A 9,831-nucleotide genomic window follows, 5' to 3' on the forward strand; every position below is an offset into this window, starting at 1 on the left:
GAAGCACGAGGCGGTGACGGAAGGGGAAGAGGCACGGGCGGTGCCGGTGGTTCTGCTTCAGCTTCTGCATCTGCTTCTTCTTCTTCGACTTCTGCATCTGCTTCTTCTTCTGCATCTGCTTTCAATTCTGCTTCTACATCTGCATCTGCATCTGCTTCTTCTTCTACTTCTGGCTCTATGTCTGCTTTTGCTTCTGCTTCTGATTCTGCTTCTGATTTTGATTTTGATTTATTATTTTTTTATTTCATTGTTGTTGTGTGTTAATTTTGTTTTTGAATTTGATGTTGTTTCTGAATTGAATAATGTGTTATTGTTGGTGTTCTTGAATCTGATTATTAGTATTTGATGGAAGTAAGGGAGGTAGTGGTGGTGGTAAAGGTGTTGGGGGTGGTGGAGGGTATTTTTGTCCGTAAAAAGTTAAAAGGGCAATTTTAATACGAAATAAAACGTTAAGGACTATTCTAAATTAAAAATTATGTTGGGAACGGTTTCGATTCGGACCCTAAACATTAGGGACCAAAACAATACTTACCGCTAATAAATAAAAAGAAATTTATGGGATCCATTACACCTGATATTTTTTCTTTTTTTTCTTAACCTTAACTTTATAAACACACACCTCACCATTCCTCTCCCCGACAAAGGGCCGCCACCACTGAATCGCTGACGAGCTTGAGGAGAGAGAGAGAGAGGGAGAGAGAGAGAGATCGAATAGAATCGAAGAGAGAGAGAGAATGCAAGAAGAAGGAGAGAAAAACAATGACAGCTGAGGAGGATGCCTCTACCGCTATCAACTTAACTGACGAAGAGAAAAGAGACGACAAAGAGCTTGAGGAGAGAGAGAGAGAGAGAGAGAGAAGGGTTGGTGAGCTAGATGCTCTAGACTCGCCAGAGTTGTTCTTGTTTTGCTCCATCACTGTCACGCTCTGATCTTCCTTGTTCGCCAGAGCTGGAGCTCACTGCTGAACTGCACTCCGCAGTTGGAGTCATTGATGTTCAACTCTCCCTTGCTATGATTGTCGCCTTCTATCATCATTGTTATCTTCTTTGTTTAGTGTTGTCGTTTTAAACTCCTCAACAACCACCATGGGATTTCAACCTTCAATTTGACACTCCACGCTTGATCTCGTCTGTCTCTTGGAAACAAATTGTGAGTAAGCTTTACATTTATAATTACTTTTAATTTATGCTATTATGAGCTTTTAATTATATTCATAAAATTATAACTAAAAAATTTTAGTTTGATTAGAATAATTGATAATTTATTTTGTGAAGTGATAAACCTCAATTTTGTGGTTTATCTTGTGCTTATTTTGGGGAATTTTATCACCTTTTCTCATATTTATTCAATGAAATAGCATGGTTTTGTAATTCTCCCTAAATTTGTGCTTAAGTGTGAAAATATACTTTTTAGGCCTTAAAATAGCTAAATTTAACTCACTTTAATTCCATTCGATGCCTTGATATATTTGTTAAGTGATTTTAGGTTTAGAAGGTAAGGATTGGATTGAAGGAATGAAGGAAAAGCATGCAAAGTGGGAGAACTCATGAAGAAATGAAGGAACTGCAAAGCTGTCAATCCTGATCTCTTCGCACTTAATCGATCATAACTTGAGTTAAAAAGGTCCAAATGAAGCAGTTCTAGTTGCGTTTGAAAGCTAACATCCAGGGCTTCAAAATGATATAAAATTTGTCATAGTTGCTTTGCGTTTAGGGACGCGTACGCGCACTGTACGTGTACGCATCAATGTTGCACGTGATCCACTAAAAAGCAACTCGTGGCCAGCAATTTCTAGCTCATTTTAGGCCCAATCCAACTCATTTTTGATGCTATTGATCGCAAGGAATGAAGGGAGAATGAACCAAGTAGTCATAATTGAGTTTTCATCATGTTGTAGGTAGAATTCTAGAGAGAGAAGCTCTCCCTTCTCTCTAGAATTTAGGATAGTTTAGGTTTAATTTTCTTAGATCTACTTTCAATTCTTGTTTTGATTTAGTTTTCTCTTGTTAATTCCTTGATATTACACCTTTGTTCTTCTAGTTCTTGTTGTTAATTTCCTTTTCATATCACTTTTATGTTCATACACTCTTGTTGGGTTTCTATTTTCTTTCAATACAAATTTATGTTTCCATGTTCTTTTATGTTGATCTTAGTTGCTAGTATTGATTTCTTGCTTATGTTGGTGATGTGTTCTTTTAATTCTTGCATTTTATGATATTTACTTTTATTACACACTAGGTGTTTGATAGAATGTTTCCTTTAGTTTTTGAGTAGTTCTCTTTACTCTTGGCCTAGGCTAAGGGAATTGAGTGACCTTGAGTCATTGGGTCTCATTGAGTTGGTGATTTGAGAACCCTTGGTGATCAATTTGATACCCATTGACACTAACCCACTACTAATCTAATTAGTAGATAGTTTGGGACTTATGGGTTGATGTGATCAAACCTATTTGACGTACTTCAAGCCTAGGAGTAGATATTACGTACTTAAGGCTTTTGGAGTTAGACTTATGGGTTGGTCCCTCATAATTATCAATGTTTGGTTTGTAGACAAGGATGGTGATCTCAATTTTCCATGTCTTAGCCAAGAGTACTTTTCCTTTATTTTATTAGTTCTTGTCATTTTACCTTCTTGTTGTTTACTTTTCTTGTCAAACTATAAAAACAAACTCCCCTTGCATTTTCATAGCCAATAATTGACCACTTCATTGCAATTCCTTGTGAGACGACCCAGAGTCTAAATACTTCGGTTCATTCTTATTGGGGTTTGTACTTGTGACAACTCAAATTTTTTATTGGTGGATTATTTGTTGGTGTAGAACTATACTTGCAACGAGAATTATTTTGTGTGAAATTCTATACCATCAAAGAATTCGCTTCATCAAAATGGCGCCATTACCGGAGAATTGCAATGGTGTTATATTGTTGGCTATTGTGAATATGTGAATATGTTTGTCTTTTTCTTGTTTGTTAGTTTTTGTTAAGTTTAGGAATTTGTTGGTTATTTTGTTAGCTTTTGTTTTTATTTGCTATTATGAATTCTCATCCCTTTGGCTATGAGTTTGGTTACAACTATGTTGTAGGGAATATAAGCTCCAATGGGGATATGCATCAAGGATTTGGGAATCAAAGATGGGAGGAGCCTCAAGGGATTGATCAATCTTATTGGCAACAACCCCCTCTGGTTTCTTATGGGTATAATTCTAATCCTAATGCATATCAATCTAATGGATGTGGTGACCCTTATTGTGATTGTCAACAACCACCATCACATGCCTATGAACCACCCCCTCAAGATGACTTTGAACCACCTTACTCACAAGCCCCCTACCACCAAACACCTCATTATGACCCTAATCCTTATCCACCATACCAACCACCTTATGAACCATATGAACCATACATAGAACCATAACAATTCCAACACAATTACTCCCAAGAACCACCTCAATATGCACCATCTCCATACCCTTCCCAAGATGAACCACCTTCCAATTATGAATCCTTTCTCTCAAACAATGAACCCTCTCTTCCACCACCGCTCTCCAATGACGCCCTCACGCTAGAACTAAGAGAGCTTGACTCTCAATTCTAAAGGCAACAAGAGGGGACGGAAAAGGAGTTTAAGGAGCCAGAAGCCAAAATGGCTATCATAGCGGAAGCCGTTAGCAATATGGTCTCATCCCGCCTAAGCCTATGTGATCAAGGCACTCCCATTGTTGAATGTGGAGAAGCAATCAAGGAGCATAGTGAGGGAGTGAGTTTAGAGCTTCAAGGTGAAGAAGAAGAGTTGAAGCAAGGAGTGCAACAAGAGGAGGAAGTTGAGATAATTGAGCCGAAAGAAGTGGTTGAAGATCTAGGAGATGTTGGAAGTCCATGGGAATGTAACATTAGAGAGCCCTCTTTCAAGAAGCTTGATATTGATGTTGAGGAGGGTGTACAACCTCCAAGGCATATCATGGTGAAAAACTTTGAAGAGGTTGATCAAGAGATGGATTCAATCATTGACGAATTCTTATGTGTAATTGAATCCCCTCGCATTGGGCTTGACATGGAGATTGAAAAGGAAGATACCTCACCTCCCATACCCTTGGTAAGTAATAAAGAAAAGATTGAATTAGAAGGAAGCTACCAAGAGGAAGAGGTTGAGCAAGAAGCAAGCTCCATCATTGAAGATGATTCCACACCAACCAATGAGTCTTTTGGAATTGATGAATCTCCCTCATTGTGCTATGAAATTGATGACAAGGAGGACCGTGCACAACCTCCAACACATGGTTTGAGCAATGAGAGGTGCATAGAAGAAGTTGGTGAGCAAAGAATTGAACTTAAAGAAGCTTGCAAAGAGGTGGAAGTTGCAAAGGAAGACCACAAGGGAATGGATCTCGCATTGGCTAAGTGTGGGGAGGTCCCCCTTCCTAAGTCACCATCATCCAACACAACATTCAAGTGGGTAAAACTTCTATCTCTAATCTTTACTTTCCCACTTGAATATGGTTTGATTGAAAATGATGGTCAACTTAGAGCCCTTTGTGAAATTAAGAGTTAGAGAGAATTGTGTAGTGGTTGGAAACATCACTCTAAGTTCATGATGGTTGCATGCTCGAAGTTGAATAGCAATGGTTGGTGGAGAACCAAATTTCATGGGTCTAGGAGAGTGTTTGGATGTTTAATTGAAAATTCACAAGCCTTGTCACCCAGATTTAACTATGGCAGTCAACAAGAAGATGGGTGCAAGAACAAGGTTTGGGACCCCGGAATCCATTTCAACAATCAAAACTCTTAGGGCCTTATCATTTACTTAAGCTTACTTGAAGGCTTTATGCGCCTAATTTGGGATCCCGGTGGACATTGGAGATGCAAATATTGGTGGGGATTCAAGGATGGATTCAAGCATAAGCCACCATAGCAAGGACCCCATCAATGGTCCAACTTAAGGACTTTAACTAAAAGTGCTAGGTGGGAGACACCCCCCCATGGTAAAATCTTTCCTTTTTCTCTTTTGTAAATATTGGTAAAATTAGCTTAATTTCATGTTTTTATTGATTTGTTGAGTTTAGTTGGTAGTTTAGTATATTGAATAAGGTTTTATGGTATTTTGATAGTTGTTTGGAGGGTTGGAAAGTTTGGTTTGGTGTAAAAATATGAAAAATTTTGAAAAAAAAAAAAACAGAGCACCAATCCACGCATACGCGTGACCCAAGCATTTTCAACCATCCACGCACACGCGTCAAACCTCCCCACACTTAAACCAAGCATGTCCTCATGCTAAGAATAAAGAAGGACAAGAAAAAGGGTATGAACATTTATTCAATGCAAAGAAACTATATGCACCTATCTATATGAATGCAACTATATGCAAAATGATTCTACCTACTTGGTCAAAAGCAAATCAATCTCCAAGAACATATATGAACAAGTGGGGGCTGAGATCATATGACGACTCACAAACTCTACCAATTCACATATCAAAAGAAGTTCAAATAGACTCGCAAGAAGAAAGCTCATGAAAGCCGGGAACAAGGATTGAGCATTGAACCCTCACCAGAAGTGTATCCGCTCTAGTCGCTCAAGTGTATAGGGTCGATTCACTCAATTCTCTTCTACTCATGCTTTCTAAGATTTGTTTTTTATCTAACAATCAACAATTATTCAATGCATGCATACATTCATCATGAGGACTTATTCATAGGTTGTAATGGGACTAGGGTAAAGGCAGGGATGCTTATATGGCTAAGTGAGCTTGAAATTTGAATCTTTGATTAACCTAAGTTCTCACTAAACACATATAACAACCTATACAATTCTAATACAATACCTAGCTACTCATGATTCTCACTTTTTCACACACTCATGCATTCTCTTTAATGCATTCTCTAATACAATTCTATTTAATATATGAGCATGTACCCAATTCCCAAAATTTTCAATCAAAAATGCAAAATACACTTTTACCTCAACCAATGTCCCAAGTTTTCCATACCCAAATGATACACACTCTCACTAGCCTAAGCTAATCAAAGATTCAAATTAAGGGACATTTATTGTTTTTCACTTAGGGGTAGTGATGTGCTAAAATTAAGAACAAAAGGGATTAAATAGGCTCAAAGTTGGCTAACAATGGTTGATGAAAGGTAGGCTATTTGGGTAATTGAGCTAAATGAAATGATGGTCTCAATCATATAAATGCATGTATACATGGAATAATGGACATAAAGAATCAAACAAATCAGAGATTACAATCATAGAAAGAGAACAATGCACACAAGAATGGAAAATAAGTGGTTATAAGATGTAACCACACCATAAGGCTCAAAACTCGCATGCTTGTGTCCTTAGCTCAAAAACCATGTTCCAAAATAAATTCTTCAAGCAAGTTCAACAAGAATTTTTTCAAATTGGTAGGGTGCCCTAAAACAATTTTTCTTGGAAGAGAAATTATCACCCTAACTAAGTAGTCCTAACATAGAAAGGGAGTGGTAAAATATGTACAGATTTTAACTATCATGCAACTTATCATGCAATGCAACAACTAACTAGCAAAGGAAATTAAGAATTGGTGTTGAAAGAAAAAGATTGTTACCCATGGAGGTCGGTCGGACGACCTCCCCACACTTAAAAATTTGCACCGTCCTCGGTGCATGCAAAGAAGAGCATGGACGGGTTGCTACAATTGATGAGTTTCTTCAAATGGTTGTGTGTATGAATTTATTTGTTGCCCCATTTAGAAGCTTTTACATTCGTTTTCTTCTTGGTGGCCAACCTAAAAGGAAAGAGAAAGAAGGATAATTAAGCCTATAACAAAGATATCAAAGCAAAAGAATATAGGCGGGGCTAATGCCAAATAAGAGTAAGGGTCTCACTTACATGTTAGCTACGCATGTAAGTGAGAGAGCAATATAGGCAAAGGGCATATCAACTAATACTTGATGCAAGAGTAAAGTCAAAGCATAAGTGAATAACATGAAGAGCATGTCGAGCATTAAGTTCAAACAAGAAGGAGTGGGTCATGAAAGACATGTAAGCTCATATCAATGCACAAAGGATACAAGGATCATCAAAGGTTAAGCATTGAATTAGAAATTTCATTATCCATCAATATCAAACAAGTCTAGAAGCACCAAGATTAACCAAGAAATTCTCAACAATTGAGTAAGTGAGTAACAGAATTCAACACCATTATTAAAATAAGAAACTTAAGGAAGAGAATAAGAATAAGCTATAAAAACAAAATTAAAATGTAATGAATAAAGGTATACAAATGCAATAAATAAAAGAAAATGAAAGGTGAGAGAAAAAACTCTTTTTTTTTTTGAAATAGAAAGGAAGATGAGAAAAGAAGAAAGGTAGAAAGAAAGAAGAAGGAAAGAAATGGAAAGAAGAGAAGATAAGAAGATGGTTGATGCAGGGCATGCCACGCGTGCGTGTCAGTGACGCGTGCGCGTGGAATGGTGAAATGGGTGCGACGCGTACGCGTCGGGCACGCGTGCGCGTCGATGGGTTATATCGAGAGCGACGCGTACTCGTGAGAAGCTTTGCACGAAAGGCACAGTGCGCGCGCGCTGTTCGCGTAATTCTCGGGAAAATGGCTTGGTGGTGAAAATATGCAATCCACGCGTACGCGTGCATGAAGCTCATACTTTAAGAAATTTACGTAAGACTACATATATGTTTGATAAAGTTTTGCATTATTTTAGAATATTCGATTTTATTTGAATGTGTTTTTGAAATATTGAAGTATTGTTGGTACTCACTTATGTACTATGAAATTGTAAAACATGTTTGAAATTTCTTTTAATTAAGAAAGTATGATTTAAAAGGATTTTTTTATGAGAAAATAGTATTTGATTTGATTTGATACTTGATATATTGGAAGAATCAAGAATATGATATATTTGAAACTATATGTTTTGAATTGGTTTGGGAGACTCATATTAAAAAATCGTAGTTCACGTCGGTAATGATGTTAACCTAGATGCATCTGACTCAGACCTCAACTAGTAAGAGTGTTGCTAGCCTAACGTGTAGGCCACATGTTGGATCTATTATTTTGTATGGATACACAAGAGAAAAGGGCTACTCTTAGAGGTGAAGCTGCCCAAGTGTGCACTATTTGATTTGATTTCTATACTGAGAATTCTCTTATTGATTTACTTATTTGTATAAATTATTATTTTCTAAATAAAATTACTTTGATAATAATGTTTATATGGTCTCATGTGAATTATAAATGTATTGTCTAGTCACAGAGTTGCAAAACTCACTCTATTTTTCTAAAAAATATTTTTTAGGAACAAAGATTCGAATATGTAAGACTTTTTATTCAAGAATAATGATCTGCATTGAGTACACATTCTTTGTCGAGTTCCTAATTAAACATTACATATTCCATATGTCATAGGCAGATCCAACCATATTAATCTATTTTATGTTTTTGTTAAAAAATAAAATGTGTAACTATTCATTCTAATATTTATAAATTTATTAAAAATATTTGTAACTTTTTTATTTACCTTATATTCAAATTTATTAGATTTGCTAGAAAATTATTTTTCTGAACGCCAATTATTTAGGCTGTAACAATAAGACGTGGAGGTGCCACTTTTCGGGATGGCATTTATCAATAACTACAGGTGACGGTGGGGTGTAATGTGGGTGCTGTGAGCGTTGCATTGTTGGTGCTCGGTGGTGTGGGTGTTGAGTGTTGCGTTATTGATATTGGTTGGCATGGGTGCTGTTTTTTGAGGGTTGTTTTATTTTGGCGCGTGAATAATTTGTTAAGTAGTCAATACCAATTGTATTTGTATACGTATAATAATACAATTACTGATTTTAGTGGCTGATTTTAATGTACAAATAATATTTTTGAATTAATATATATTAAATAGCATCGTTAATTAACTTGTTTTATATTTATTTAATTTTATTTTATATATATTCACTCTCATTAAAATTAACTATATTTTTCAATCATACACAATTTTTAAAATAAATATTGAATTTTGTTAAACATTTACAAATTAAGAAGAAGATAAAAATATCCTTTATCAATCACAATATATATTTCAATAAAGCTACCGTCCAAGCAATTTATCGACCAGGTCCTAACTAAGTTAGACACGCGCGTTTCTTTTTTTAACGCAGCCGTCATTGTCGTCTTCTTCTCTTATTTTATTTCTTCTCCTCTTTCTTTTTCCTCCTCATAGTCATTCTTCAATATCATTATCATGGTCATCTTTTCATCTTTTTCTTCTTTTATATATATGTTTAGAAAACTAAAGCACAAAAATTTTGTTATACAGTACAAAAATTTTAATGCATAATACAAAATTTTAAATGACCATATGCTTAAAACATTGAAATCCAACCAACAAAATATGCATAGTACAAAAAATTTGGTACACAACATAAAAAATTTAATGCACAATACAAAAATTTTAGAAGAACTATATATCCAAAATATTGATACCCAACTAACAAAATATATATAATACATAAATCTTTGATGCACAATAAAAAAATTTTGATGCACATCAGAAAAATTTTTGAAGGACCGTAATTAACTTTTTCAACCAACAAAATATATTCATAATAAAAATTTATGTGCACATAAAAATTTCAGTGCTATGAGTAAAAATTCTTGTGTCATGTATAAAATTTTTTATATTATATCATTAAAATTTTTATTATGTGCAAAAATTTTTATGTTTTGAGTAAAAAATTATGTGTTATATCAATAAATTTTATACTCTTTAACAAAAATTTCTATACGAAAAAAATTTGAAGAAGGAGAAGCGATAACACCTGCACACAATCTTTTTTTATTGACCT

This window comes from Arachis ipaensis, chromosome B08 (assembly GCF_000816755.2).
Source record: "Arachis ipaensis cultivar K30076 chromosome B08, Araip1.1, whole genome shotgun sequence".
In the NCBI taxonomy this organism is placed as follows: Eukaryota; Viridiplantae; Streptophyta; class Magnoliopsida; order Fabales; family Fabaceae; genus Arachis; species Arachis ipaensis.